The 17,598-nt window shown below is 40.9% G+C and overlaps 1 long non-coding RNA gene across 1 annotated transcript in view; it reads right to left on the bottom strand.

Annotated features, from left to right (window-relative positions):
• Positions 1-11,894: 11,894 nt before the first annotated feature.
• LOC139031247 (uncharacterized) overlaps positions 11,895-17,598 on the bottom strand; it is a 186,271-nt gene continuing 180,567 nt past the window's right edge. Inside the window, exon 5 of the long non-coding RNA XR_011483710.1 lies at positions 11,895-12,186. This is a non-coding gene — a long non-coding RNA (uncharacterized lncRNA). The remainder of the gene's footprint in view (positions 12,187-17,598) is intronic.

The following is a 17,598-nucleotide window of genomic DNA, read 5'->3' as shown; positions in this document are numbered from 1 at the left end:
GTAATTCACTCATGTTGACACAGTGCAGAGTGGCTAGTGGAGGAACAGAAAAGGATTTTATAGGTGTTCCCACTGGGCCAGTTTTCTTGGAATGAGTCAGGCTTAGTCTCCTAAGCTATATGGATGATGTATTTTCTTGGCTTCTCTGTCATTCTAATAAGATGATTTTGGTCTCAGGTGTATCTGTCTTTTTAAAATATATTGGCCAACATGGTAATAAGCTACTGCTGCTAAAAACTGGTATGCCGTTGAGTGGACTCATCTTGGAAGCTTTACATTTCTCTTTGGAAAATGTTTATAAAGTAAGTATCTTGTAAATTGCCTAATAAATCTAAGCACATCTGATTGCCCTATGGGTGAGCATCTGACATAAATTTAGTCAAGTCATTAATGACTAATGACTGGTGACGTGGTAGGATTTTTTTAAAAAAGAGAGAAAATGAGCCAATGTAATTTTCTCTTGGGAGTTTAAACTGGGAGACAGAGAAGGTAGGAGGTAATTAGTAGGAGTCAAGGCTGTAAGTTAAACAGGGCCAGACTGGAGTGAGCTGCAGCTAAATCTAAAACCACAACAAACTATTAGCCAGAAGATGAGGACAACAGCAACAGAGCAGACAGTCAGGCAGTCACAGCTGAGCAAGGACTATAGCTCAGTCGCAAGTATTTTATATAATCCTCTCCTTTTTTCCTTTCTTTTCTTCCTTCCATTTTTACTTTCTTGCTCATCTCTTCTTTTCACAAGGAACACTTGCTGCTGAACACTGACTATATCCCAGGAGGCAGATATGATGATAAACAAGACAGACACAGTTGCTGCCATCATTATGGAGGTTTAAGTCAAATGAAGGTGATGGAAAAGTCCCAGGGCCGTGCTCTAACCTTGGTCTCCGGAGCGCGGGGGTAATACAAATTAAGGTGTTTGCTCCAATGTCAGGATCTTAATGGCTGCACAAGGACAGTGACACAGACCAAATCTGAATAACTGGGGAAATAACAGATGAGCTCCAAATCAATAGCCTTCTCCAGTCCACTCTCAGAAATCACACACTACTCTTCCTCCTCTTGATGCAATACTATGAATGTGTAATTTTCTAGAAGAGACAGAACATGTCTGTCATGTTAGGACTGTATCTAAAGAGGCCATGATCCAGTTCCTTGGGATTCTGTGATAGAGCTCAACACTTCTAGGAAAATCTTTATTTGAAAACACTGGCTAGTTACTGGAAGTGTGCTGTCTAAAAGACTGCATGGTACAAAGTATATCAGTCTTGTTGCTCCAGAATAGGTACTGAATGAATGCACAAAAAAACATGGCTAGAGAAGCAAGCACACACCAGGTCCCTGTATCTCAGAAGGAAACTGCAGCTGCTTCAGCTACAGAAATCCTCTGGGCTATGGTGATCAGGGTATGCCTTCCTTGAGGTTCTGTGTATAAACCATGCAAGCTTAGGAGCAAATATCTCTACAAATTTGATTCTGATTTCTACTGTGAAAATTTTAAGGAAATTTGTTTTAAGCACAATAAGCTTCTTACACTAAGAAATCGACTATATTAACTATCTTTCCAACAGTGCTGGGTGAACCTGAAACTGCCCATTAGAGTAAAGGGTATTGAATGAATCTTAAATCCTGCCTTTTTCTATTTGGATGTCATTAAGTTGGCAACTGAACATTGAGCTGGATCACACAATCAATGCAGAGAATAAGATCTGGGTACTTCAAGCCCATTTTATCCATGGTAAGTTTTTTTGGGTTTTAATTTCCCAGTTAACTACTTTCACTCTTCTTTGTGAAATATACACATGGTGGCTCAGACGGTAAAGAATCTGCCTGCAATGCAGGAGACCTGGGTTTGATCACTGGGTCGATCCCCTGGAGAAGGGAATGGCAATCCACTCCAGTATTCTTGTCTGGAGAATTCCATGGACAGAGGAGCCTGGTGGGCTACAGTCCATGGAATCACAAAGAATCAGACACGACTGAGTGACTGACACTTTTTTACTTTCGAATACACACACACACACACACACACACACACACACAGCTTCCCTGGTGGCTCAGACGGTTAAGAGTCTGCCCACAGTGTCGGAGACCCAGGTTTGATCCCTGAGTCGGGAAGACCCCCTGGAGAAGGAAATGGCAAACTATTCCAGTATTCTTGCCTGGAAAATCCCATGGACAGAGGAGCCTAGCAGGCTACAGTCCATGGGGTCACAGAGAGTCGGTCGTGACTGAGCAACTTCACTTTCACTTTTCACACATATATATGTATATGGTCACATTTAATCCTCTGAACAACACTAGATTATCACGTTGAGTACCATGTTTAAAGTCACACACTGAGGAAGTGATGGAAGCAGGTTTTGAGCCAAGAAAGGGCACAGAAAAACACACGGGGTAAAAGGTCATATGGACATAGAGGCAGGGACTGGAATTCTACTTTCTCAAGCCAAGCAATGCCTGGAGTCATCAGAAATTACAAGAGGCAAAAAGGATTCTCCTTCAGAGCACTGGAGAAGTGTAGTCCCATCAAAACCTTGATTCAGGACTGCTGGCCTCCAAAATTATGAGAAAGGAAATTCCTACTGTTTTAAGCCACCCAATTTGTGGTAGTGTGTTATGGCAGTTCTAAGAAGAGAATACATTCCCCATAAAAGAAGAGAACCACTAAACATGGCATGCATGAACAGATAAATAAGTGACTTGAGGACTCAGTGATGGGTAACCAATTCTCTACATCAAACCACAGAGTTTTAGAAATTTAATGTAGTTAGATCTCACTAGGTGAGTACACTGAGATATATAGAGGTGAAAACATCTGTTCAATGCCCCAAAGTAAATTAAGAACCTACATCTCTTGACGCCCACTCCTTCCCACCCACCATCATGTTTTAATGGAACTGCATTGTCAGAGTCTAAAGCAAACTAGTGGTAATTAAATTGAGTTGCATGAGAGCTTCATAATGGAGGCAGAACAGAAGTAGGCTAAGCAAGGCAATAGATGAGCTAAGAAATGAAAAGGTACAATTAAGAATCTCTAAACTCTTAAGTGTCAGTTGCAAAAACTCTCCCACAAGCTTGAAGGCTATAGAGTAGGAGGCTGTCGTGTCAACCTCTTTCTCTTCCTTGCTTATATCAGCCTATTTGATATTTTGTTCTTGGAGGGGAAAATGCTAGCAGTAAACCTCTCCATGTCTCTGCTTTTGCTCATGCTGTTCCCTCATCTTAGATGGTCCCACTCTCAATGACTTTGCTTCAAAATCCTACTCCCTTAAGACTTAAATACCAACTTTCTGCTGATCCTTTGAACTCTGTGTTTCCTAGCACTTCCAGATCTCAGCGCCTTAGCTTGCTGGTCCTGGCTTTACCCTGTACTGGCCAAGAAACCACAGATTAAGTGCCACTTAATTTCTCTAAGCCTTACTTTCTCCATTCATTTATTCACTCATTCATACAATCTTTGGTATTTTGCAAGAAACTAATGTTTTTCAGGTAGTGTTATTAGTGTTAGAAAATGGTGGGGGCAGTGCATGGTGGTGGTGTGGAGACAGACTAGGACCCACTGTCATAGAAATTACATTTGAAATTGGGAGGGGCAGATAAGAAAGATGTAATAATGGCATATGTAATAATGGCATACTACCAGTAGTCATAAGTTTTATGGAAACAAAAACAAGGTGTCTAGGAGGATGGGGACCATGAGACTGGAGGTTCAAAGAAGGATTCATGAAGGAAATGATGTTTTAACTGGAATCTGAGTGACAAGAGCCTGTCTGACAAAGATGTGGAGGAAAAGCACTCTTACCAGAAGGAGGAACAACAGCTCCAGCACGGAACCCACTTTGGCACTGTCAAGGAACAGAAGGATGACTGTAACTGGATTAAAGTGAATTAGGATGAGTTATTGGAGACGAATATGAAGTAGACAGAGCAGATGCTGAAGGACCTGGCAAACTGTGGAAAATATTGCTCTTATTCTATGACTATTGGAAAGCTATTGGAGAATTCTAAACAGGGTACTGTCCTAATATGCTTTACTTTAAAAAAGTTGTTGCTCTGGCAGGATGAATAGGAAGTTGACTATGAAAGCATGGAGACCATCTTAGTAGTCTAGGATGATGGCTTCAGGAGTCCAGGACAACACAGTGGAGCCGGAGAGTGGTAGTCAGATTTGGGATACTCTTTGGAGGTAGAACTGACAAGATGGACTGGAAACTGCAGGGGGTAAAAGATAGAATAGAGTCATTCAAGGATCGCGCCTGGATTTTGACTTGGGCTACACACATGAGGTGCCATTTACCACGGGGAGACTAAATCCACACCCCTGGACTGTCACGACCTAAGCAGTGGCAACCCTGAAATCTGTGAAAGTGAAAGTGGCTCAGTCGCGTCCAACTCTTTGCGACCCCATGGGTATAGGCCATGAAATTCTCCAGGCCAGAACACCACATTGGGTAGCCTTTCCCTTCTCCAGGGGATCTTGCCAATCCTAGGGTTTGTGAAACCTGCATTTGTGAGGGAGTCGAATGTGGCGAATAAGAATTTGAACTCTGGAGGCACACTTAGGTTTGAGTCCTGGCTCTGCTACTTCTCAATGTGTGTCCTTTGGCAAGTTTATTGACCTCTCTAAGGCCCAGTTTTCTCAACTGAAAAACAAGCAGTAGAGCATGCCTGTTAATTTGAGGATTTAGTGAGATAATGAATGTGAAAGGCTGAGTACAGTCTTGGGACAATAGGTAGTGCCAGTCATTGGTGTCGTCATTCCTTGAGCAGCATCTTTTCCCTGAAGGAGCATCCCACTTCCTAGGCCTTTTCGCGCTATTCCTGCTTCTCTCTGCTTCTCCCATAGCCCCTGGTGGCGTCAGCCCTAGACTTCTCTCCCCCTCACAATGCTTTGTTACTCCTTATCGGACTTTGCTTGTATGCAAACCCACTCCAGTATCCCTGCCTGGAGAAGCCCCACGGACAGAGGAGCCTGCGGACTGCAGCCCCTGGAGCTGCAAAGACTTGGACATGGCTGAGTGACCAAGCACGGCACGTCTTGTGTAAGGGAAAACGCACTGAACTTGAAGGCAAACATCTCATTCACTAACACACGAGCTGGGACTTCCAATTTTGATAAGTAAAAATAAAAAATAAATCCTTCCAAATTTGGAAAGCTGAAATATCAACAATTTAGGAGAAATTTTGTTTGGATAAGGGAAGAGCTATTATTTGCCATTCTTGAAGTGAAGTGAAAGTCGCTCAGTCATGTCCGACTCTTTGCGATCCCATGGACTATACAGTCCTTGGAATTCTCTAGGCCAGTATACCGGAGTGGATAGCCTTTCCCTTCTGCAGGGGATCTTCCCAACCGAGGGATCAAACCCAGGTCTCCCACATTGCAGGTGGATTCTTTACCGATGGAGCCACAAGGGAAGCCCATTTACCGCTCTTACCACTCTAGAAATTGGACAGGCAGCACAACTTTGAATTCCAGTGAGACCAAAATGGCCCTATGAGCTAAAGCTTAATTGCAAGGCTTTATGCATTGCAGACACTGAGCAAATACCTCATCATCTGGTTTAAAGTAAATTTCTGTGAATGTTTTAGTATCTCTTTGCACTGCACAATTGAATAATGATTGTAGAGTAGATAAGACTGGAGATATTCAAACAAGAAGGGTGACTTCATCTGTACTGTTAGGGCAAATTTTATCCTCTTGCTCTATAATTTTAATTTTCTCAAAGCCTTGAGTCAACATTATTTAACATCACAGGCTTAGATTGTTTTAGCACATTCCCATAATGAATTACTTATCTGCATAATTTATAATAATTTTTACTGTCATGAAAGAACAAATGGTAATTAAACGAGGTTCTATCATTTATCATGCTTTTGAGATTTGGTCACCATGAGTGACAGTTAAGTCTTGTTATTGTAGCTATTCTCTGCTTACCAAAAATTCCACTCTAGTTCCACCCTGATCTAGTGACTACACCACAGCTAAAACAATTAGGCACATTTCTTGGAAGTCAAATGGGGCTGGGAACAAAACTGAAAACTCTTGGAGTTTCCATTTGAATGTTAAATTCAAAATATAAATGATTTCCTTAGAGTAACTATCAAGAGTGGAGAATGACAGGAGAATTCCTTACCTAATTAGGAAATACTTTTTACAGCTATAAATTCTCTAGTTTTAAAATTAGACTGGTTGTTAACCTATGGGAACTGGTTGAGTCATGTGAAATTCTAATACAATAGAATCTGGATCTTGTCATCTATATTTAGCCACACTCAAATTCATTCTTTTTTATTTTTACAAGCATACAACCCAGCTTAGCAACCAGTAATTACTGGGTAGGATAAGAGACATACAGGGTTTTTCTTAGATTGCAAGAAGGGGTTTGTCTATACAATTATGATTTTCAGCTAATGCATTCTAAATGAAGTCAAAACTTGATACTTTACATAGTTGACAAGGTTCAGATGGAAAAAGACTGAGCCTTTATGATCATTCACTTCCCCCTTAACCTTGATCCACCATGTTGAAATTCAGGATATTTATCATGGCATTTCACATTCTTTTTAGAGGGAATAAAGTACCTTAGTGGGAATTTAGAAATATTGTTGTGACCTATAATTACTAGTGGGAGAAAATTTAATGCATGTGTCTTGACGAACTAATGGGTCTTTAGCTTTGTCTTTATATAAGAAAGATCATGTATTTTAGAAAAAACTGAGATGGTCTTAACTTCTATCAATTACAGAATAGATGGCAAATATACTCAGACAAGGACATGTATAATAAGATCTTTTTGAAAGAACCAAGCATTTCCTGCTACAGTAAGAGTATAATTTAGAATTATTTAAAGTGCTTTATGAAATGACTGCATACTTATTCTACTCATTTATACTTCATGGTAAGGTAAGTTAACATTTAAGGACAAAATATGATTAATGGTCAAATAAAGGAAATGGGACATGATAATATTGCCAGAATATAACAAAGTCTTCCTGAAAGCTCTAAATGGAAAATTTATACTTTTGTATTCCAATCCCAAGTATTTTAAAATAAATCAATCTTGATCATACGGGCAAATTGTATTAAAATTTCATAAATGCTTTTTTTTCCAACAAGGACAGTTGCTCCTTTGTTGATTCTCATCTAATTACTTTACTCAGTATTGACAGTGATTATTTTCCACTGTAAACAGAGGCTCACATGTCTGTGACTAAATCTCAAATTTGGTGGCATTATGGAGAGTAAAATGGAAATGATCCTAAAATTGGGTGGCATGCACAGGAATTCCATAAAACCATCTTTCAGCTTCAGATGGCCCAGAGAACAGATAAACTTCAGTGTGAGACATCAGACTTTGATTATTCAGTCAAATGAATATGCAGTTTGCTCATCAAAGATATTTCTATTACCTAGTCATTTTAAAAAGCGGGACTAGCATTACTTGACACAAACTTGGGAACAAAATCTACCTTACTGAACAAGTAATGGTAATTAATTAAACCTTTTTAACCTGAAACATGGAGTCAGGGTAAACAGCAAGAAAAGGGTTTTAAGAAGGAAAATCATAAAAAATATGCATTGGAAAAAAAAATTCCATATTAAATCACAAGATAATTTCTTCAATGGGAAACATACTCTTTTTTGTTTTTCTTAGCTGGGAAGTATTATAGACCTTAGTTTATAAGTTATAGTACATTTCATCTAAAAGTGACTAAGCTCTTGTTGACAAAGATGTTTTCTGTTTTCATTATCAATCTGTTCTTCCTTATAGGTGTGTATGCCCTTAAAATTCTCAGCCTTTAAAAAACTTTCTCAGGTTACTCAACTAGCTAGAAGGAAAAGACATTTCCAATAAGCTTCTTTTCCACCGTCCCTTCCCCACCTCAGCCCACCTCTCAGTTCCCGGCACCCTTATGCTGTCTTCGCTACCTGGGTTTTCTCACATTAGTGGTGCTCTCAAAAGACCCACTAGCTTTCCAGCAGATCAGTAAGATTTCCAGGCCTGCTGCCTTGGAAGTTAGCTTAATCTGGTTTCAGATATTGGTCCTGCCACATTTCAGCTCAGAGGCGCTGAATAAGCCACTTTTAATCTCTGAGCTTCAATTTCTTCCTCAGTTTAAGTCACTATGATGTTTACCTCATGGTAAACACTTTAGAGACTAAAAATCTCTGACTGATGAATTTTAGCCATTTTAAGATAATTTTTATTATTTTGAGGCATTACCTGCTCCACCTAAAATAGCACAGTATAGGGGAATAAATAATAATGATGATGATAACATTCTTTGAGCTTTTACTATATGTTAAGCTGTTCTAAGTGTGTTATGTGTTACTAACTTATCTAACTTTTACAATCCTTAAGTTGTTCTATTATTACTACACTTACAGATCAGGAAAGTGAACCTCAAAAAAGTTAAAAACCTGCCCATGTTTTCACATGGTTAGTAAATGGTAAAGAATTAAGTCCAGGCAACCCATAAACTGCTGACATATACAGTTGTGAAGTTCCAGACTAGAAGTCATCAGACTTAGGGTCAAGCCCCAGACTGGTTAGTTATAAGCTATCTTCAACAATTCTGCATGTCTTTGCATTTCAGAATCCTCATCTCTAAAATGAGCATAAGTGTTCCTTACCTAATGACTAAAAAAGGGCAGTTTGAAGTACCTGATTAGTTCTCACAAGTGTAGATTGTAGTTATTACTTTCAAGTAATGTTTGTGAAAATGTCTCAGAAACTCTGTGAGAGCCATTTAAATGTAGATATGCTGCTGATGATCACGATGATTTCCTAAAGGCCTGAAGACTGAAACAAACTCAGGCTAAGGTCATCTTAGCTCCTGGGAACTTCAGATGCTATCTTCTTTGTTAATGATGTGGTATTTGGGGATATTCCTCACCACTCAACTCAGTAGCAAAGAACTAAGTTTCCTGAGATCATTCCACTTAAGCCAAGATCTCTGTCTACTGGAAAAAAAAAAGTTGTCTGAGACATGGCCTGGTGTGTCAAGACATGATGATGAGTAAGGTCTTTCTATGCGGAACTGTTTCATAAATCACTAGAGTAATCTTGGCATAATGCAAATCCGGGTGCACCATCCCCTGGATTATTATCCTTCGGTGTGTTCATTGTTTTGGAGATAAAATCCAAAATCCACATTCTGATCTCCATGTTCAGCAAGGCTGTCTGGCTCTCCTTCACAGCACACTCACCTCCTCATTTTCTGCGGTAGCCACTCTGGGCTTCTTTTAAACTCTTTTCCCCACAGGGCCCTTACATGAGCAACTCTCTCTGCCTAGCACATTCTTGCCCCTAGATTTCCCTCTTTTAGTTAACTTAGCTCAAGTCTCTCTACCTCAGAAAGCTTCTCTGATCTTCCGGATGAGGTCAACTCCCCTGTTATAAGTTTTTATTGGACCTTGTAACTCTCCTTTAGACTGTCAAAGCAACTGTCAATTTATCAATTTGGTTATATAACTTCTGTCTCTGTCCTTCAACAGGCCAAATGTTCCAATAAACCTATCAAAGGACCAAGCCCTTTGTGATAAGTATTAATATGTGTCAAATGCACAGGTGAGTGGGAATATTCCTCCACCTTTAGAGGTTTTTTCATTCTCATTTGAAAAACAAATAATTGGAGCCAAGCTCCCTTGCTTTTCATCCTCTTGAATATATGACTTTCTTCCCGGAAATGGTAGAATTTGGAAAAGCAAAGAAATATATACAAAGCTGTCCAGGATTTACAAAAGAAAAAAAAAGAAAGCAGAAAAAGCAAAAGAAAATGGATATTTTTTCCCCCTTTGTATAGAAACAGTTGAAAGAGGAAACAAAGCAAAATGATTAAAGAGAAGGTAAGTAGATTAAATTACAGTGACTTCCAAGAAGTTGTCAATCAAAACTTTGTTGTAAGAAGAAACTGGAACAAAGGGAGCCATACACATAATGGGACTGTGGATTTTGATAAGAAAATGTAAGAGGAAAGAACCAGAGCTTAATTTTATTTGTTTTTTTTTTTTCTTTGCATGGCTTTTAAAATTGGATTTAATATTCTGTTGTGGTTGCTGTGTTCCAGAAGAATGTCTTTCAGGAAGTTGTGTTTGTGTTTCCTTTGCTTTAACAGTGGCATCACCAGGAGGCTGTATGGCACAGTGAAGTGGGGGAATCAGGTCTATGGGTAGCCTGCCTGGTTCTGCCACTCACTAGCCACGTGACTCCTGGCAAGTTACTTCCACCTCTGGAACCCACTTCTTCCATCCACTAAATGGAGATGATTAATGTACCCACCTCATGCAGTTATTGAGATGCACCAGTGAAATGCTGCTGCAGTGTTTGGCCCACAGTAGAAGCTTAATAAACATCAGATGCCATTGTTATTGCTGGCAGTTCAAGACTGCCTTTCAGTATTCTCACCTGGAAGCCTGGGCATGGTCTGGAGTGCATTGTGCTGCATAGTAGCCCTGGCTCCTATCTCAGCAAGTGAAGTGTAGAGCAAACAGCAAAGCAACATATTGTCTCAGTCAGAAGAACTAAGTGAAATTTCTCACCACAACAAACCAAGCTGTTTGGATTCAATGGAAGATGCACTGGTTTGAGAGGTGATAATAAAAATATTAAGAGCTACCATTTATCAAGCACCTGCAATAGGCAGATATCATCCAAAGCACCTGATATCTGTAATCACTAAGATTCACAGAAGGTGTGAATTTTCAGTCCATTTTTCTAGATGACAAAAGTAAGGCTCAGAAGTTAATAGATTTATTCGCCTAAGATAACATGACCAACTAGTTAGCAAAAGCACTTGAGTGCTGCCCCAGATGTGCAAAATCTTGAGTTCTTTCTTGTAATTTTCTCACTTTAAATGGACTTTGATGGACTCTCTGTGCCTGGATTGGACCATCACCAAGACCACCAATGACTCCCTCCTAAAGATAAAGTCGACAATTTTCCCTTCAAAGTAGACTCATAAGCAGTGTGAAAATGTATTATTTTGATTTCCTTCCAGGAAAGTAAAATAGCCTAATATTTTATAAAGTTATGAGCTTAAAAACAGAAAAAAACCCAAAATATCGTTTTTGCCCAGTTACTTGGAAATCAGGCAATTATCACATCATTGCTCAGGCTGGTAATGAAATTAAGATAAAGTTTCATCAAAATAGCATATGCAATTTTACAGCCACAGCAGAATGGATATAAATATGAGCAGATGTGTCTGAGTCTCTGGGATTTATAAATACAGAAACATTGTTCCCATTTGGGGTAAAAAATCATTCTTCACTCTGAATATGAGAACAGTGAAGCTCAGGGCCCTGGCAGGGACAGAGCAGGTAGGGAGACATAGCTAAGAGGCTTGTTCATTCCCTGCAGCTTCCAATGACAGACGCTCTTACTTGCGAGAACCTCTTTATTTATGATGGCAATGATATACACTGGAGAACTAAGGTCAAATGGTGAACCAAGTATCAAGCCAAACAGAGGAATTTTCTAGGTGATATTATACTTTGTTTTTTCTTTCTTAGGCAAACAAACAATGTCATGCTACCAATGTTTTGAGTTCAAAACTCAGGCAGGTATTGGGGTTCCAAGTCTGTTCTATATCACAGAAAGTGTTGCAAATGATTTATCTAGAAGTGTGCTTTGCAGCCCCACCCCATCCCACCCTGCAACTGTTTCCCTAGAAAAGAGTTATCAGCTGAGCCGTTAGTAAAAAGCTCTGTTGTGCTCTAACCAAGAAGGAAGTTAAAGAGAAAGAGGTCTGAGTTATTTACATCAAGACCCTTGAGGAAAGATATCGGTTATGCTCAGAAAGGCCAAAAGCACAGAGGTCCAGAGCACAGGCTCAGAAAGACCGTGGATGGCTCAGCTAACTACTTCTCCAAGCCATCTTCTCTCACCTCTAAGATGGCATTTTGTGTATTTGGCCTCAGTGTGCACTGGAGAAACAGGAGGAGTGCTTACACGGATGCCCGGGGGTAAGGGTTGTGTGTAAAAGGTAGACTTCCTTACCAGAGAACATTCCCACTGCAGGCAGTCTACCTTCCCCGTCTGGAGCCTCCTTCAACTCTCTTGAATAGGACTTTGGCAGAAGATCAGAAGAGCTGAGTCACCTTCAAGGAGGAGTTTTATCACCACACACACTCCAAGCCTTCCTCCAGTGGAAAAATACCCAGTGCTTTCTGCAGCAGTCCTGAGAGCAGGGGTGGGAGAGCGGGGGCTTCAGTGACGGTGGTGGCTGCCTTCTTGTCCCCAAGCCCCAAATAAACAAGTCCCTTTCCCTCTGCTATGCCTGAAGTGAAGGGGAACCAAGTCTGCGGCGGCTTGGCTGCAGGCTACAGGGCACCAGCACAGAAGCCTCCTAATTCGTCTCTGTCTTGCCTGAGAAGCATCATTCACCAGCCAGGCTTCCTATCCGGTCCTCTCCTGGCCCCTGCCAAGAAATGGGGGCTCTGGGAAGAACACGCTCTGCTAAGAATACAAGCCCTTGTGAGTCATGAAGAAGATGTGAGTGAGGTGCTCATCTCCCTCATGAAGACAGGAAGCCCCAGTGCTCAGGCCCTCATCTTCAAATTGAAATCTCTTGCCTGAAGTCCAGACTCCTAACAGCTGTCTCCTAGAATCCTCCACTGGATCATCTAAAAGGCATTTCAAACTTAACACGCCCACCACCTCCTAATTCTCTGCCCCACCTCATGGAAACCTTTCTCTCATCATGCTTAGGTATGTTGCTTGCTCTGTCTAGTTGCTCTGGCAGAAAACTTCAGAGTTACCCTCCTATTCCTTTCGCTCTTCTCATCTCAGCATGTCCTGTTGGTTCTACCTTTAAAACTTTTCTAGAATTACATTCCTTTTCTTCAACTCCACTTTTCCCATCATGATCAAGACCAACATCATCTGTCACTTGGATTCTGCCCTTGCCCCCTATCCTGTTTCTTCCCCCTTCTATCCTGCATCTCCTAATCTACTCCCAACTCAGCTATCAGAGGCATCCTTTAAAACACAGATCAGACCATGCCATTTTCATGTCCTAATCCTCCCATTCTGATTGGACCAGGAGCTAGTCTTCACCATGGCCTATAAGTTCTTCACGGTCTGGCCCAGCCTTCCATCTATGGCCTCTTCTAGTACCCTCAGCGACTTACTTCCCTCAGCCACATGGATCTCCGTGCTCTTCCTGGAACACAACAATAGCACAGCTTCGCTTCTGCCCCAGGACCTCTGCATTTGCTTCTGCCTTCCTCAGAAATACCCTTGATCTTTTAACCTTTTCCAGCCTTTACTTAAATGTCATCTCAGGCCATTCTTCGCAAATCACCATATTTCAAATTGCAGCCCCCACCCTCCAACACCCCTTATCTTCTTTCCCTGCTTCAGTTTCCAACATAGCACTAATTATCATCTGTTGGATAACAGAATTTATTTCCTCATTTGTTTACAGCCTCTCTACCTGTCCACTGAGATTTAAGCCGAATGAGGGTAGGGCGTTTTGTCTTATTTTGTCTACTGCCATATTCTTGGCACCTGGAACAGTGCCTGGCACATAGCAGGCATAGCAGACATGCAATGATTATCCCTGGAATAAACATTTTAAACTCTATGAAGATACCTGCAAAGTGTAAAGTGCTACTACAGGTGCAAAGACTTTTGAATTCAGATGATTCCAGATCTATACAACTTATCTGCCCATTAACCTATCATCTATTTGCTTTCCAGCTTTAGATACACTTATAAACAGTGAAAGTCACTCAGTCGTGTCTGATTCTTTGTGACCCCATGGACTATACAGTCCATGAAATTCTTCAGGCCAGAATACTTGACTAGGTAGCTGTTCCCCTTGTGGCTCAGTTGGAAGAATCTGCCTGCAATGTGGGAGACCTGGGTTTGATCCCTGGGTTGGGATGATCTCCTGGAGAAGGGAAAGGCTACCCACTCCATTATTCTGGCCTCAAGAATCCCACGGACTGTATAGTCCATGGGGTCGGAAAGAGTCAGACATGACTGAGCAAACTTCACTTTATATTTTATAATAAAAATAAATATTCACTTTGAGAGTGTTTTGTTCCTCAAAGAGTCAGAAAGAGAGTGTCAATGTTACTGGTGAAAAAAGTACAAGTTTCCAGGTCCTAATATACAGCCCCAGTACATTTTCCTGGTGATGCTACTGCTCTCTTTGACTCTGGAGATGATAAAACATTCTAAGAGGTTTGATTGGTGGCATGGTTGCTCTTCCATGAGAAAGTATGTGCACAGTACAAAGAGCTTAGGCATTCAGAGTCACATACACCAGGCATCAAATTCTGCCTCAACTGTGTTGATCACAGGCATTTTACTGTCATTTTACCTCAATGAAAATATAAATATAAGTATGTGAATATATACACAATCTCTGTGTCAGGCATGGTACTATGTCAAAGTTTTCACACTAAAGAGGAAACTGAGGCTCAGACTTCAAACTGAAAGCTCAATGTGCTCATTATGTGTAGACAGAAGAGCTGGGATTCAAACTTAGATGACATTTACTTCAGCACTCATTCCGTGTTCCTCTAAACATGCCATCCAGTGTCCTGGAGAACTGACCAGCTGTGGAATCTTCAAGCAATTTCTACTGTTATGGGTCTGATTTCTTGACTATATAATCAGGGGTGATTTAACCCAATGAAGAAGACCTCATTTCTTAGAGCAAGTTTATAACTAGTATTCATTATCAGGACTAAGAAGGGAGAGAAACTTGTCAAAAGGATTGACTATGTCTCTGTTTCGCATCAAATCTAGTGCTCGGCAATATCCAGAGAATTTCCAGGACTGCTCTTTGTGAATTCTTTATTTTCCCAGTTGGTCTCAGACACTAGATCAAGCCAAGCTGTCTCACTGCTGGGGGCAGACAGCAGAGGGGTTGCCTGCAACTCTGCAGTTGTGACTGAACATGACCAGGCAAATGCAACCTTCTGCCTTGTTCCCTGCATGGCTTAAACTGTGGGCCTAGGCCTTATAAAATAATAGTCTTTAATGTCATCTGCAAACTTGAAGGATGACTTTGTGAGTCTGAACTTCCTTTGTAAAGTCATAAAACTCAAGCAAGTAAATTTTGTAAACCAAAAAGAGATGTGAACAAGAGATTTGCAAAAAGAACATGTATGTCCTTTGGTATTTGGGCTTGTTTCAGGTAAATCTCATTATGTCTTAAACTTAACAGCTTGTAAGTCTATCCCATTGGCATCTCAAGAGGAACTGTGAATAGAGGCTCCTGGGTCCTCTGTGGAGACATGTACCAAGGGTACTGTAGTGTGAGCCTTAAAATGAACACTATACCCTTCCTTCATATCTGATGAAATAAGGAGAAACTCTAATGGCCCCACTTTGCTACAAGGGAAAAGGTCCTCTTCAACTTCCGAAAGTGGATTAAATGGACCAAATGCAGTTCCTGCTTCTCCTGAATGGTAGGCTTCAGTTTCCTGCCAGCCCATGGAATTACTCCAACAGGCCAATTACATCTTCTCATAGGAACCAGGGTCACTCCATCTTCTTGACACTACAAAGCCTGCCTCCCGTAGTCCCTGACTATTCACTCAGTCTCCAAGCACAGCCCCCAAGTGGCCTGTATGGCATATGGTATACTCCACTCCAAGATGATGAACATAGGATCCTAAGCTGCTGTCAATCTCATCTGTCCAGTGTGGGGTGTCACGTCTTCAGTTACCACCATAACCCTTCTTTCACCAATGGAATCAAAAGAAGGTATACAAAACAGGTATATTTCATGATAAAATAACTTTAAGGACAAGGTAGGTTGTTCAAGTGTGAAATGAAGGAGAAGTGTTAAATGATGGCTTTTCCCCAAGTTAAGAAACAAATTCCTAGGCTCTCAAATTTACAACTTTCTAAACTATATTTCATGAAATTAAAAGATGCTTGCTCCTTAGAAGGAAAGCTATGACAAACCTAGACAGCACATTAAAAAGCAGAGACATCACTTTGCCGACAAAGGTCAGTATAGTCAAAGCTATGGTCATGTATTGTCCAAAAGTCACGTATAGATATGAGAGTTGGACCATAAAAAAGGCTGAGTGCCAAAGAACTGATGCTTTCGAACTGTGGTGTTGGAGAAGACTCTTGAGAGTCCTTTGGACAGCATGGAGCTCAAACCAGTCAATCCTAAAGGAAATCAACCCTGAATATTCATTGGAAGGACTGATGCTAAATCTGAAGTTCCAATATTTTGGCCACCTGATGCAAAGAGCTGACTCATTGGAAAAGACCTTGACGCTGGGAAAGATTAAGGGCAAGAGGATAAGGGGGTAACAGAGGATGAGATGGAGGGCATCACTGACTCAATTGACATGAGTCTGAGAAAACTCAGGGAGATGGTGAAGGACAGGGAAACCTGGAGTGCTGCAGTTCAAGGGGTCGCAAGTAGTCGGACACGACTTAGCGACTGAACAACAACAAAACTGTATTTCAATATTGTATATACCCTGACTTTATGTCATTTAAAGGCTCTATTCCTAGTTTCAGTTTTTCAAGAATAACAGTAGCAGGGCTCAGGGTATCACTCAATAGCTTTGACAAACACACACTAAATGTAAGTCAGGAATCAATTCTGTAAAGTTAATTGATTCTTGTTTGACTGTAACACAAACACATTTGCTCAGTTTATAACTGCAGTTTTTGTGTCCAATTAAGCGAGTCCTTGTCTTAAATGGTAAGTCAGGTCCAATCAAATCAATTAAAAAAATACAAAAAGCTAGGTAAGTATTCCACTGATATACTTAAATTGTTTCTTTGAAAGTCTTTCAAAAGCTATAGTAGTAAAAACAAAAATATTAATACCTCTTCTGAAGCTCTCTGTCATTAGAAAGTGGTAGAAAAGCTTTTGTTCTTCATAGTGCAGTGCTGAGTTACATATTGCTGTGTAACAAATAATCCCAGAATTTGGCAGCTAAAACCAACAAATATTTTTTTTTTCAAATATTTATTATCTCACAGTTTCTGTAGGTCAGAAATCAGGGTGTGACTGAATCGTGTGTCTCTGGTCCAAGGTCCCTCCCTCCCAGTTTGTAGTCAAGCTGGCAATCTGGGCTATGGTTGTCTCAAGACTGGATCCACATCTGTGCTCACTCCCACTGTTGTCAGTAGGCTTCATCCCTTGAGGGCAATTGGTCTGAAGGCTGGTCACATGGGCCTTCCCATGGGATGGCTCACAGCAAGGCTGCTCACTTTTCCCATGAGAGTGAGACAGAGTGAGCAAGACAGTTTTTTGTTTTTTGTTTTTTTATAACTTCATCCCACATATAGCATCCTGTCACTTTGCCATATTCTATTCCTTAAATGCAAGTCTTTAGGTCTAGTCCACACTCAAGGGAAGAGGGTTACACAAGAGTATGAGGACCAGGAAGGGAAGTGGTACAGGGAGTCATTTTGGAGGCTGTTGGCTGCGAATACATTGCAGGTATAATTGCATGCACATTTTTACCATATGTGATGGCAAACAACCTCAAGAACTTTAACCACTCCAAGGTCCTTCTCTGGCCATAGGAGCATGCCTGGCTCACAGATGGGACAGACCAGAGTGCTGGGGAGATAACGCCTCCAGGAACAGACTGCA

This window comes from Odocoileus virginianus, chromosome 26, assembly GCF_023699985.2.
Source record: "Odocoileus virginianus isolate 20LAN1187 ecotype Illinois chromosome 26, Ovbor_1.2, whole genome shotgun sequence".
Classification (NCBI taxonomy): Eukaryota; Metazoa; Chordata; class Mammalia; order Artiodactyla; family Cervidae; genus Odocoileus; species Odocoileus virginianus.
Note: the sequence above shows the minus strand (reverse complement) of the source record. Positions and strands in the feature narration are given on the sequence as shown.